The sequence below is a fragment of the Neofelis nebulosa genome, chromosome 6, assembly GCF_028018385.1.
Source record: "Neofelis nebulosa isolate mNeoNeb1 chromosome 6, mNeoNeb1.pri, whole genome shotgun sequence".
NCBI lineage: Eukaryota > Metazoa > Chordata > Mammalia > Carnivora > Felidae > Neofelis > Neofelis nebulosa.
In genome coordinates, this window is record NC_080787.1 from 79,848,994 (window position 1) to 79,863,709 (window position 14,716).

The 14,716-nt window shown below is 37.6% G+C and overlaps 1 long non-coding RNA gene across 3 annotated transcripts in view; it reads left to right on the top strand.

The window, feature by feature from the left end:
• LOC131514510 (uncharacterized) overlaps positions 1-9,698 on the top strand; it is a 55,438-nt gene extending 45,740 nt beyond the window's left edge. For 2 of the 3 annotated variants that reach the window (XR_009263103.1, XR_009263101.1), the window contains one exon: positions 8,978-9,498. This is a non-coding gene — a long non-coding RNA (uncharacterized LOC131514510). Of the gene's footprint in view, positions 1-8,977; positions 9,499-9,590 lie in introns of those variants that run through there. The other variant, XR_009263102.1, reaches the window with a different exon arrangement.
• The last annotated feature ends 5,018 nt before the right edge of the window (positions 9,699-14,716 follow it).

A 14,716-nucleotide genomic window follows, 5' to 3' on the forward strand; every position in this document is an offset into this window, starting at 1 on the left:
GCAATGCTTAAAAGAAATGCTGCAATTTGTCCACATTATCTGTATAATGATTCTCATGGCCCCATTATGGCTTAATAGTTAATTTATTTGGTCATTTAGGAGATAATAGTCTTCATGAGGCTGAGTTACAGGTTTTATCTCCACATAGGCCTCATAGCACAAAGAGATATTCTTCTGCATGATTGAAATCTGTACTCATAGCCTGATATTCCAACTTGCAAATGAATGATGATGATCACAAGAACAATGAACAGAAAGTGGGGGGAATATTTTGTACCAATCAATTCTCATGAGTATAAGAAAATCCAAGTGCATGTTTTTCTCTGAGTAGGTAAATAGTATTATTTTCCTGTGCAAAAGGCTATTTTTTAAAAATGTGAGTGGAATAAATTGTCATGTGAAGAAAGAACAATGTAACATACAAGTTCTAGTAATACACACTTAGTGTTTGTATTAGTTTCTTGGGGCTACCATAACAAATTATCACAGGCTGGGTAGCTTGAAACAACACAATTTTATTATCTCACAGTTTTGGAGGCTAGAAGTCCAAAATCAAGGTGTTAGCAAGGCTATGCTCTCCCTGAAGGCTCTAGGGGAGGATCCTTCTTTGCCTCTTCTTAGCTTCTGGGGGTTGCCAGCAATCTTTGTCTTTCCTTGGCTTGTGTCAGCCTAAATCCAATCTCTGCCTCTGTCATCTCATGGTCATCTTCCCTGTGTGTCTGTGTCCAAATTTCCTTCTTTTTATAAGGACACCAGTCATACTGGATATAGGCCGTGACCTCATCTTACCTTGATCATATCCACAAAGACCCTATTTCCAAATAAGGTCATGTTCACAAAGTTCTGAGTGGACATGCATTTTATGGGGACACTATTCAATCCATTATCATGTCTGTCACCCTAACTACTCAAGGGTTGGTTCATCTCTTAGGGGTTCTTTTAAGCTATTTTTTTTCTTTTCTTCTTTAATATTTTATTTCTCTTTTTAGCCTCTTTTCTTTTCCTTATTTGATTTGCTCATCTGGGGAGAAAGATTTAAGTTACACTGTTTTGGCGATTACACTGCAGACAGGCTTTGTCTGTGGGACAAGTGGTTTGTCACCCCCACCTCCACCCCATGTGGTATAGACTTACATTTTCACTATCTCTTTGCTCTGTGGAAGATATGGGTTGCTGGAGAAAGAAGATTTCAGTGAATGATGAGCCGCTAGCAGCCTTCTCCACATGGTGTGTTATAGTCCAGAGACCTTGATGAGATACCCAGCCAGGTAATTCCCAGCTCTCTGTTGCCCACCCCACAACTTCCTCCTTCCTCGTGTTCTTTTCCTTGAAGCTACTCCTCAGAGGATATCCTTGGCAAACAGACTTCCTTTTAGCCCCACCTAATATATCTCTTTTAAAAAGTCTCACAATTCTTGCCCATTTCCCAGCATATGTATATTAACAGTATTAAACATGTAGAGTCGACGGTTTGTTGGAAAGGAGAGGAGCCATGGAAGCAGAGAGAGAGAATCTTATATTTCCAGTGCCTCTCTGTTTAGCCTCTTCCCCACCCTTCCCCAAGTAAGGAAGGGTTGTCAAGCCAATTGTTCAGTTGGGGATGATTGATTTGTGGTCTGATGATCAGAGTTATTGTGTTCATGTTCACGCATTCATGGGCTCTTTTCCATGGTCCTCCATTGGGCTACTATGCAATGAGATGCCCAAATGTGGTCTGGTTTCTCCATCAAAGCATCCCTCTACTTGTCAGTCATCATTTTGATTTCTGTACCGTATGACTGGTCAGAAGATGGTAACAGCCTAATATAGATTAGGGGTTAGGGATAAGAAGAGGTTCCACTTAGCTGTTTAGACTATGCTGCATGCACAATCCAACCTACTTTAACCTTCACTTCACAGTGGACGTGATTGGGCAGGGCTAAGCCAATAAAAGAGAAACAAAACTCCTAGTGCTTTGCACTTTGCTTCCCTTTTACGTGTGTGTGTGTGTGCTAGCACTTGTGTCTCAGCAGGAGCCTCTGAGGAAGGGTGATTATGGGTGAAGAATATGCATATTTTGGATCCTTTAGCCAAATATCCTGAACAACCCAGCAATACTTCTCTAACAAGTATGTTATAAACAATGTCTAGAATAAGAGAGCTGCTTTGTGGACTTAACGTATCTAGGCCATTTATTCGTTCAAATAACTGGGAATTTTGGCAGCCCGTGTTTGATCCCAGGCAGGCCATTTCAAAGGTGAAACTGTTACATTGTTACTGGAGATATGCAGCATGTACTTTGAAAGCAGCTTTACACATATTTATTGCATTGATGCACAACAAAAGAGAATATCATTTTTGGTGGCTCTGACTAATATGTTACTAGCTGGTCATTAGACCCTAATGCTTATGTCTGTATAATACTTCATTTTTACAGGACACAACACTCTTTTAATAATGGTTTTTTTTAATTTTTTAATTTTTTTATTTATTTTTGGGACAGAGAGAGACAGAGCATGAACGGGGGAGGGGCAGAGAGAGAGGGAGACACAGAATCGGAAACAGGCTCCAGGCTCCTAGCCATCAGCCCAGAGCCCGACGGCGGGGCTCGAACTCACGGACCGCGAGATCGTGACCTGGTTGAAGTCGGACGCTTAACTGACTGCGCCACCCAGGCGCCCCAATAATGGTTTTAATTAAACATTTTTTATTGAACATATTCAGTGACAAGCTTGGAAATTGTGGCAATATTTTACATCCTGTCATTAATTGAATGTATATTGGAATCTAGTTCTTTGTATTATCAAAACAAAGGTTATTATAATTGTGAAGAGTTTTATTTTTGAAAGATCTGTTATAGGATCATTGGTTAAATTGGAACTTAGAAATGCAGATCATTTCAAGTTATACTAAAATATATATTAAACCATTAAAGTCATTAAAACCAGCAGGATTTTTAACTATCTTAAATGGGTTGGGTGAACAAATGCTAAGTTTAAAAATCTCAATATATATAAAACTTTTACATAACAAAATAAGTGCTCTATTTCATAAAAATAAGAGGATGATATTTTTAAGGAATTGAAATTTTATTTATATCCAAGTTTAGTCATTTGGTTACTCATTTAACAAAAAAATCCAGACTGATATAAAGATTATTAGAAATATATATAAACAAAACTATTAGAAATATTTTGTTACAGGTAGCATACAATTATTACCTGTAAATTAGTATAGCCATGGCTGACAGATCTGATATAGAGAAAAATTTTCCATAAATTGGGAAGAAAGTGAGAAACATGATTTTGTGGGGCCTTTGTTTGAGAAGTTAAGTGTACTATTTGATGGGACAAACTGCTACTTGCTTTAACCCACAAGAACATGAAAAATTTGCTGCTCTAATATCATTAGTAAAAGTGCATTGATAATTGCTTGTCTGTAAGGTTATCTTTGCTGAAACTGGTGACAAAGTTCTTATGTAAATTTTATTTACAAATATACATGTATGTCCCACGATGTATCAAAGGCAGCATCTCTTTGGGCACCTGGGTGGCTCAATTGGTTGAGCATCTGACTCTTGATTTCAGCTCAGGTCATGCATGATCTTGTGGTTAGTGAGATCAAGCCCTGCATCAGGCTCTGTGCTGATAGCATGGCCTGCTTGGGATTCTCTGTCTCCTTCTCTGCCCCTCCCCCATTCATGCTTGCTTTCTCTCTCAAAATAAGTAAATAAACTTAAAAAAAAAAAAACAAAGGCAGCATCTCTTACATATATTTTACCTCATTATGACTTTGTCAATGAACTTGCAGGAAATGGCTAGGTAGCTTCATTTTGAGCCTAAGGAAGGAATGCCTATAACCAGAGTCCAAGGAGAGCTCACTGGGGGGGAAACTAAAGCCCACAAAAATTAAATACTTATCCATGGTGACCCAGAAAATCATTAAGCCCAAATCCTTTGACTCCTGAGACAAGTTCTTTTTTCACTCTCATTTATGATGTTATATGCCTCCCTGTGGCACCTTCTGAACATACCTCTCAGTGTGTGCTTTGGCATAGTTAAATTTATTGAGGCTGTTAACTGGACCTTGAAATGGTGCGTTCCACTTTGTGGTGTTAGGCAGATTCAGATGTAAAATCTGAACTGGGTCCTTATGACCACATAGTGACTTCAGTTCTTTTGGATAACTTCAACTTAATATCACTGGAAATTCCTTGCATGGATCATGAGCAACATGTGACCCCCAAACTCTTCTCAGTTCATTATAATCTTTCATTTCTTCCAAGGCATCTGAACTGGATTTTTCCCGCATTTATGCTGTCTCATCCCTTAATTGTTTAAAGACATATTTAACTGTATGAAAATGAATATTGAAACTGAATTGAATGAAGATGAAAATATTCGAAAAGTGTTTGCGTTGCTTGCTTTTTTTTTTTTTTTTTTTGGTTTAATTGTTCAAGGCTAGATAACTGCAATGTTACCAATTCACTGCTAATGAGAATGAAAACTGCCAACTATCCCATTCTTTGTTCAAGATCCTGTGCTACTGGGGTTCTTCTCATGGCATAGGCATTGTTCTTCCTTGTATCCATGGCTGTGTCTGTTAAGACCTTTTATACAATAGCCTCAGAACTCTGGTTGCAATTAGAGTTTTGATTAGCTGTCAGTGATGTCATAGCCATGGTTATTTTAAATCCACTGTGCTAAGTGTTTTCCTTTTCTTAATGTACTGTAGAAATTCCATTTCTTGACAGCAATAAGACACTTCAGGCAGTGTGTTTCAGGGCCAATATTGCACTTCTCATGGAGTTAAGACACTTGGCCTTCAGCCTCATGACTTATAACACAATCTGAGTTATGCTATAATCACCCAGATATATACATGGCCTGTTGTGTTTTATTGCTTAAATGGAACCTGTCCCAGCGCCTCATCATCTGACAAGGTGGGAATATAGCCCCGAATGACTGTTCAGATTCCCACTGGGAGTTGCATTTGGTCAGATCTCCTTTAGCTGTTCAGGGGTTGCACTAAAACCCTGGAGGCTTTTGGTATATTTACCACACAACAGAAATCAAAACTTCCAGCATCTCAGTTCTCACTGCCAGACTGCCCAACTTAGGTTGCCAAATATCTCCCTCTCAACACATTTATTGAACTTTAAAATGGCAGAACAGCATTGAATGAAGTCCAGTAATTTTTATAGGATATATTTTAGTCACTAGACTTTGAAGACTATTCCAACATTAATTATAAAGTTTCTGTGTCTGGATAACATATTGTTAACAGTTATTTTGCAAGTGCTAATGGCAAGATGGAAGAGTTCCAATAATTTTATTGAGGAAGTAGCAATTAAAATGTTGAGCACTACAGGGTACATACAAAATAAAAATAATTTTGCAAACATGGCACTGTACTTCATGACAAAAATGGAGATATACTCTTGATTTTCAAATAGATATGATGATTTTACATTTCCACCTGTTTTTATTCAGGGAAGATCAAGAGGTCTCTTTTTTGTTTGTTTGTTAATATTTAAAGGCGGTGTAAAATGCCAGCGCTCCAGGCTAGTTTGATATTATTTACCACAACATCATGAAATGATTTTAAGACAAGTTGTTATCCATATTTCTTTCAATAGCAAATATCACTAAAATGAGATCATTGGCTTTGTGTGACAATTTATGACTCTGGAAATGCATGAGCTGTCTTTTCTAAAAACTTTCAAAGACCTCATCTTAGTATAGTTTCCCTCCAGAGCTCTCTTGTGTGACCACCCATCTTCCAGACTCACCCTACCACAGTCAGCCAGCATCTTCGGGTCACGAGCCTGTCAGAACCCTGAGAGCAGAGTGATGGACAGTTGGAGGCAGCAGGCAGGATGCAGAGCCCTCCAATACATACTGTTTCAGGGCAAGACCCAGAGGGTTAAAAGGATTTGCCCAAGGTCACACGGCTGAGGGATAATCAACGGTGCATGTGGACTCGGTCCAGAAGTGTGTCACCTTTACCACATTGCTTGTGATCATTTTACATTCGGAGTGCAAATTATTAATTGTAGAATTGAGACAGCTCGAATCAAAACAAACTGATAATCTGTCAATTTGGTGACATTACATTTTGAAAGGGATTTTAGACCAAGAGTGCAGCTGCTTTCCAACTCTATTTGATCACCACTTTCTTTTTTAGCCATATTCTGATTACTATGTAACTCAGGCCTAGGCTTCTCTCATTCGTTTGGTGAAATAATTCTTTTACATAAAGAGTAATCTGTATTTTTAATTTTAGTTTATATCCATAGTTGGAATACTCATCAGCACTGGCTGATGATATCAACACTATGCTATACTATCACTAAATAAAGTTTCCTGCTAAAATATTTTATTAAGGTTCTGCTTTGGGGGAATTGATGTGCATTCTCCCGTGGTTTTCCTTTGTGGATCATTTCTTAAAAGCACCTTTTCTCTGGGGCACCTAGGTGATTCAGTCAGTTGAGCATCCAACTTTGGCTCAGGTCATGATCTCTTGGTTCATGAGTTCAAGCCCCGTGTCAGGCTCTGTGCTGACACCTTGGAGCCTGGAGCCTGCTTCAGATTCTGTCTCCCTCTCTCTCTGACCCTACCCTGCTCACACTCTGTCTCTCGTTCTCACTCTCTCTCTCTCTCTCTCAAAAATAAACATTTAAAAGACAAATAAACAAACAAACAAACAAAACACCTTTTCTCTGAAGGATTATCCAATCAGGAACCAACTTTTTTTTCCTCACTCAAGAAAAATAAGCATACAGAAACTGAAGTTATCAGGAGTTTTTCATCTACTTTTGCTAAATCAAAGGGATTTTTAGAAACATTTTTATAGGGCAATTCTAAGAAAGAAAATAATTCTCATTAATGGCGTTTCTTCTTTTTTAACTTACTTATTTATGGAATTAATTATTATATTCTTCTATTACTTTATTTACTCAGTCTTATGGATTCTAAATATTAAAGCAGATTACTAGATTTCTCCTTAGCTTGCTTAACTGTTTTGTTTAATAACACATCAAGGGCTTATGAATATCAGTTAAATAATTCCTCTAGAGATTCATAATCTAACCTAAAAGCAAATACTTCTCTAAGCTGCCTTCCTGTAAGAGGACTGATCATTTGTTGACTTACTGCTTCTTATGAGAGGATTTATTTTTATTTTTTAAAAAAACATTTTATTTTTTATATATTTATTTTTTTTCTCTTTTAGAGAAAGAGAGCATATGAGTAGGGGAGAAGGGCAGGGGGGAGAGAGAGAGAGAGAGAGAGAGAGAGAGAGAGAGAGAAGAATCTTAAGCAGGCTCCACATTCAGCATGGAGCCCAACTCAGGGCTTGATCCTACAACCCTGGGATCATGATCTGAGCCAAAATCAAGAATCACTCAACTGACTCAGCCACCCAGGTGCCTATATTATTTATTATTTTTTACTTAGTATGTATTCTTGGTTTATATTGAGTGAATCTATTACTACTCCACCTTTGCCTTATAAGGAACAAAGTACGTCTTTTCTTCCTCTTATGCTCAATGTGTTATGATGTATTCACTTAATAGATGCTCAAAAAACTTCTCATAATCAGATGGAAAGCTGAAGATATGTATTTAATTCATCATGTGTTTTTTTCTTCAGCAAAATTAATCTCAATTCTTGAACCACAGAAACCTGTGTTTAGAAAGAAATAATTATTGATTATATGTAAATGACATTGAAAATTTTTCTGATTTTCTAAGTGATTTTTAAAACTGATAAATTAACACAGCAGAACATGGAAGAGGGAGAGGCTTCTTGCAAGAACCAATATAAGGGATAGATAGTAAGCTTTCCATGAATTTCAGCATAAAAATGTCAGCCTTCTGTTTTGCTAACATACCTCGAAGAACAGGTACAAAATTGATTTTGAAGTACAAGTTTTTAAAGCTAGAAATAAAACTTGTATAAATAGAATTTGGTTACAAAGGTGACGGTGGAAAATAAAGTAATCTTCCTGTTGGTGGTTAGGCCCCCCGTGGGGCCAATTAGTGACTTTGTCAAAATTGTATGCCAGGTTCTGAAATAGTTAACCTCCAAAAGGTGTACAGTTTATCCCCAGGATGGACATAAGTGATTGGACAAGTGTCATTAAAAAGAACTTGAAATAATAATAGAGGAGTCACAGGAAATAACTGACACTGAAAGTTTTTATGATTAATACTTCAGAAATCTTTCCTCTTGATTTTGTTTCATGTCCTCATGATGCTGTGGCTGTTCTACCAGATATTAAGAACCAGAGTTTGGACTAGACACAGTGTAGCCAATGAGAGGCAAAATCCTCTAGAGTTTAATGGTTTGGGCTTTGAAGACTGACAGATATGGGTTTGGTTATAGTTTCTGCTTTCCTGTCTATGTGAAGTTGGAAAATCCAGGTGTATATGACTTCCTTTTACTATATTGCTTCTAAACAGAATGGTAAGACAATTACAGGGAATGAAAGGGCAGACAGCCTTTCAGAATGTATTCAAAATACGAGTTAAAAAAATTTTTTTTTAATATTTACTTTTGAGAGAGAGAGCGAAAGAGAGAGAGAGAGCACGAGTGAGGGAGGGGCAGAGAGAGAGAGAGGGAGACACAGAATCAGAAGCAGGCTCCAGGCTGTCAGCACAAAGCCCGTCATGGGGCTTGAATTCACGAACTGTGAGATCATGACCTGAGCCAAAGTCGGACGCTTAACCGACTGAGCCACCCAGGCGCCTTGAAAATATAAGTTTTTTTTTAATGGAAGGGACTTTTTATATTTAAAAAAAAAAAAAACACGTGTTTCATGATCTTGTCAAATTATCTATGAAGACAATTTTTTTGAAATTTAAATTCAAGTTAGCATACAGGGTAGTCGTGGCTTCAGGAGTAGTGAAAACAAGTTTTGAAGATGCTCTTACTGAAAGTATGCTCTTATTCAAAGGCTTCTAGATGATTAACACAAGCTTTTCTTCCTTTTCCAGGGCATATAGCCAGATGACTATATACCAGAGTGTCTTATACCAAGGTGCAGCCAGATGACTGAGTTCTCATCAATGGAAGGAAAAGTGGTGATATGTAGCGTTTCTGAGCTTGGTGCATAAAAAATCTCCCATGATAGGCTATGCTCTTTTCCTTCACATGAATTGATGCAGAGGGATATGGCAACATTAGAAATTGTATGTTGAAGCTGGTGGAGCCACAATATGGAAGGAGCCTAGGACCCTGAATCAGTGCCCAGAGGCGAGCCCCAGTTAATCAGGAACACTCATTTTGACGGTAATGAGTGAGAAATAAGTGTTGGAGCCATTATAAGCTTTGCTGTTTTTTTTAAATAGTAGAAAACAATACTTTAATATTCTAATTAGTATCTAATATAGAATTTATTTTCTTTCATAATTTATTATATATTAACATTAGAAGTGCTGCTTGTCAGCTTTCAATGATGTCATTGCAAATGCATGCAATAGTGCACAGTGAATAAATGTTTATCTGTTTGACCACATCATCGCTACACTGATTTTTACTGTTCTATGTCATCCCTGAATTTACAAAAATACACAAGAAGCTAGTCCAACTTCAATTTTTCTTTCACAGAGCCCACATATCCCCCCATCTCCACCTTGACACTGGAATTCTGATTAAAATGAAACAGCAATAGAACAGAGGTCAAGAACTTGGAAGGATTCATATGGAGGAAACCAGGTACAGCTTGATTTAATATCAATATTTCATGTGTTCAGAGAGTGGAGTTTCAGGCTACAAGATAACAGCCCATCATTTTTATGCCCTTCCATCTGTGAAAAGCTGTTCCTCAAAGCAGTGTGTGAACAACCTAGCAGCTTTTCATTTAAGCACCATATTCTGAAAAAGAGAGCGAGAGAGATCTTTTGATGTATAACCAGACTCTAGGAATAATTAAAATCTATGGAGTTTAGGGCCAGACTCATAAAGAAGGAACATATTGCTAAGGAAAAGTACAGAGCACAAATCTTTAACATAATGAAAATGTTGCCTGCTGCATATACAAAACAAAGTTTACACCATATACTATCTGTCACTGAAGAAACAAGGGTGTGGATTTAGGAGATAGTAGAATAGGAGGAGCCACAGGAATAAAATAAAATGTTTAAAGTGAGGGTTTGGCAGGGGGTGGAGGGAGGGATGAATAGATAGAACATAGGATTTTTAAGGCAGTGAAAATACGCTGTATGATATTACAATGATGGAATACATGCCATTATACATTTGTCACACTCATAGAATGTACAATACCAAGACTGAATCCTAATGTGGACCTTTGGTGATTATGATGTGTCAATATAGGCTTCACCCCTTCTAACAAATGTACCAGTCTGGTGGGGAGATTGATAATGGGGGAAGCTGCCCATGTGTAGGGGCAGGGAGTAGATGGGAAATCTCTGTGTCTTCTCTTAACTGAACCTAAAATTGCTCTTTAAAAAAGTCTTTAAAAATTTTAAAGAAAAATCCAAGATGTAATGCATTAAAATTTACAGGGTGAGGTTTTGTTTAAAAAGTATGAATATAATAATAATAATTATTATTATATTTTATTATATAAATTATTATTATATTATATAAATTATTATATATTATTTATATTATATTATGATGATGATGATGATGATGATGATGCAGATAAGCCCCATTAAACCAAGTCCCATTGTAAAACAGCAAAGCATAAAATAAAAGGGATCCATATCCTCATATTTCTAACAGAACTCCTGGAATAATGCAAGGCGATAGAAGAATCAGGGGTTTCTTTCCCTGTCTGTCTTCCTATCACTCATGTGGCATTGTGGGAAGCATTGGTACAAATCTTGGACCAGGGTCCTTAGATCCCATCCCAGGTTAGGGACTCATTAGGCAGGTACCTGGCTTCCCATTTAGGTATCCAACAGTACCCACAAGCTTTTTTTTTTTTTTTTTTTTTTTTAAATTTTTTTTTTTTTAACGTTTATTTATTTTTGAGACAGAGAGAGACAGAGCATGAACAGGGGAGGGGCAGAGAGAGAGGGAGACACAGAATCTGAAACAGGCTCCAGGCTCTGAGCTGTCAGCACAGAGCCCGACGCGGGGCTTGAACTCACGGACCGTGAGATCATGACCTGAGCCGAAGTCGGACGCTTTAACCGACCAAGCCACCCAGGCGCCCCTTTTTTTTTTTTTTTTTTAATTTTTTTTTTAACGTTTATTTATTTTTGAGACAGAGAGAGACAGAGCATGAACAGGGGAGGGGCAGAGAGAGAGGGAGACACAGAATCTGAAACAGGCTAGTACCCACAAGCTTTAAAACACCAGGGGACATTGTGGTAACAAAAAGACAAATTAGTCTGAGGATGACCCAAAGATGGGATTATTGCCCCATTTAGTATACTTTTGCAATCAGATTTTTCCATGGAAAGGCCTTTCTCTGTGAAGTCTATTGGAGTCATAGGAGCAACTTTTCAGAAAAGTAGCACTTTTGCTGAGTCATACCTAAATCATAACAACATGAAAATTCCAACAAGTATACATTTTGTAAATGAACCATCTTTCTTCCAAAAATGATTCTATCAAATCTCTTCTGTCACATCTCTCAATTTAGGAATTGTAAGCTACTTCGGGATGTTATTCAGGTGAATCATGGAAGTACTTTAAAAAAAAAAAAAACTTCTTATACATAAGGAGATGTAACTCTGAGGCGTTTTTTGAGTCCCCATTCATTTATTTATTCCACTTTAACTAAACACCTGCTATGTTCTAGGCCTTAGCTACTAGAAAAACTCAAGGAATAAATAAACAACAACCAACAAACAAATAAGCAAAGCATTTAACAGTTATAGATGTTATGATATGATGTGAAGTGTTGACTGTCCATCATTTTGCTTCATCCTCATGATAACCTTATAAAGGAGGTACTGGTAGGATCCTTTTTTTCCAGATGAGCAAATAGGTTTAGAGTGGTTAAGTAGCCCACCCAAGATGGTAAAGGGCAAGAGCCCAAGTTTATTCTACCCTAGAGTGTCTGCTCTTAATCTCCAAACAATCATGTCTCCCATGGTTTCTACTCTGGGATACTATTGTGTACTCTATTGATGGGGATAAGTGTGCAAGCAAGTAATTTTAATACATCAAGAATACACAATGTGATACTGGAGCACAGGACAGAAGAAAGAATAAATGTGCAAGGTAGAGGTGGGAAAAAGAAATGCTATTACATGGGGGTTGCCGGATGGAGAATCAGGGACAGACATTGCAAGCAGAGAGGCATTGTGTTCAAACCCAAAAAGGCATGAATGAGATGGTGCAGCAGTGATTAGATTCTCAGTATGGAAGTTAGGCTGAGCAGGTAGAGGCCAGATTATGAAGAATTTTAATTGCATGATGAGCACTAGGTGATGTATGGAATTATTGAATCTTTATATTATGCTTCTGAGACTATTCTGGAATTGAAATTAAAACAAAAAAAAAAGAATTCTAAATGCATAGCATGTTGAAAACGTCCTTAAGCAGAGATATTAGGTGGATATCCTCCCTGCCCCACACACCAAAACTTTTTGTACTGCAAGGAATAGACAGAAGGGCACAGCGCTGATAGGTAGGCAGAATGATGTCCTTTGTATTTTCATTTTTTGTTTCACTTCTGAAGATTTTATTGTAGATGATAGAATAAGATTTATGTCTTGTAGAAGGAGCCATATATAAATCAGGCATAATGACATCTTCCATGTATTGAAGACTTACTATGAGCTAGTTGCTATATTGGAAACTTTGCATGTTATTTCGTTAATCTTAAAAAATATTTTTGCAAAGATGCTGCATTTGTGTTTCCCTAGCAGATATCTGTGGGACAAATCTCCATTTCACTGATGAGGAAATGGAAGCTCTGAGAGTCTAAAATACTTGCCCAAGATAATACAACTGTTAAGTAGGAAAAAAAAAAAAAAAAAAAAAGGAGCTCCAGTTACATTCTGAACAAGCAAAGTAGAGTTAGATGATATTTGCAGCCTTCCATGGCTGTTTTTTAGAAAGTCTCAATACTTTTGTAATCACACTTAATATTTGGAAAATGTTGGTCAGGATAGATTTTCAATCTTCTCATTACAAAAATAATTTTGCAGTTAGAGTATGAACTCTAAGGGAAAATACACTGATAAACACAGAACAACTCTCTTGTATTAGCAGCAATTTACATAGCAAATCTAAGGAGATTGTGCACTATCAGATAAACACTTTTTTTATATTGATGTCTGGAACTATACACTGACTGCTTGCCATTCTCTGCAGTGGGAGTTCAGGCAGCATGCAGCCAAACTAAAATAGATTTTATAACATCAAATTGATTTTTTTTTTGGTATTTGCCCTCGGTGTAGCACCATTTCTCATATACTTAAAGCTGACCTAAGTTTGGGAAATTTGCCAATCAATTGTTCAGACTTCTTTCTTTATTTTATAACCCATAGGATACTATTGACCAACACAGGAAAACATCTGTTATAAAGAAAGCCAAAAGCTACTAAGAACTTAATAATAGATGGTCACCTTGTCCTTTTGTAGGCACTCCAGAGTTGGATATTAAATTCAACCAACTGAGTTATCTTTAATTAATTACATTCTTCTAGAGGCTGATGCCTCACTTTGTCCAACTTTTTACAAGGTAAATAGGATAATTTGCCTAATGATTCCAGCATTTAGAGTAGAGCTGGGGAGAGAAGTTAGAAGATACAGCACCATTCTTTTTCACTCCTTAGCAGAGGGGTGAAGTTCAGCCAGAGGTCTTGTATAATAGGAGTTTTTAGAGGATATTTAGTGAGGTCCCTATTGGAACATTATCTGTATCGCGAACAACCGTATATCATTTGATAATCATGGGCAAGTTTCAGCTTAGGAAAGACTTCATGTTGATGAGCTTTAAGATGGGGAGGTCCCAATTTTGAGGATGCCAACATACTTCTATCCTATCAAATCCCTCATGTCAGGCAGGATTATCTAGCAGAGGAGTAGCGGTATGGGAAAAGGAAAGAAGCTCACAAGCCATCCTGGACACCAGGAGGTTTTCACACACCCTTCTTGGCCAGAATATAAAATGAGGGTTCCGTGGCTTTCAAAGTCTTTTAAAGCTTTAACACACTCTGCTCCTAAGTTCTGTCATTTGCTCTCAGTTGAAAGCAGGGCTTTCCCTGTCGAACCTGTACAGCCAGGGAGAAAGAGTTCCCAACACAGCTACCTGCTGCTGTTTTCAGGAATTCTCCATGCTCCTTATGTTCGGATGCAGCTAGTACTGCTCCTGTGCAGCCAGTGGGAGCTCAGGCGCCAGCTCACGTGGCTTTACTAGCTGGAACACATGTAGAAATGGCCTGGCCATCCAAACCCGGCTGTAGTTCTCCATTCTTGTTGTTTTAGTTCTTGTAATAAATCTTCCTTGGCCTGCTAATTCATTGGTTTTCAAAATTTTGGGGACGCAACCCCGTAGTAAAAAACAAAATACATTTGATACATACCTGTACACAAATATACAATTAAAAATATTTTTAATGTTTGTTTATTTTTGAGAGAGAGAGAAAGAGAGACAGAGAATCTGAAGCAGGCTCCACGCTGTCAGCGCAGAGCCTGAAGTGGGGCTCTAACTCATGAACCATGAGATCATGATCTGAGCTGAAATCAAGAGTCAGATGCTTAATGGGCTGAGCCACCCAGGCACCCAACAAACATACAATTTA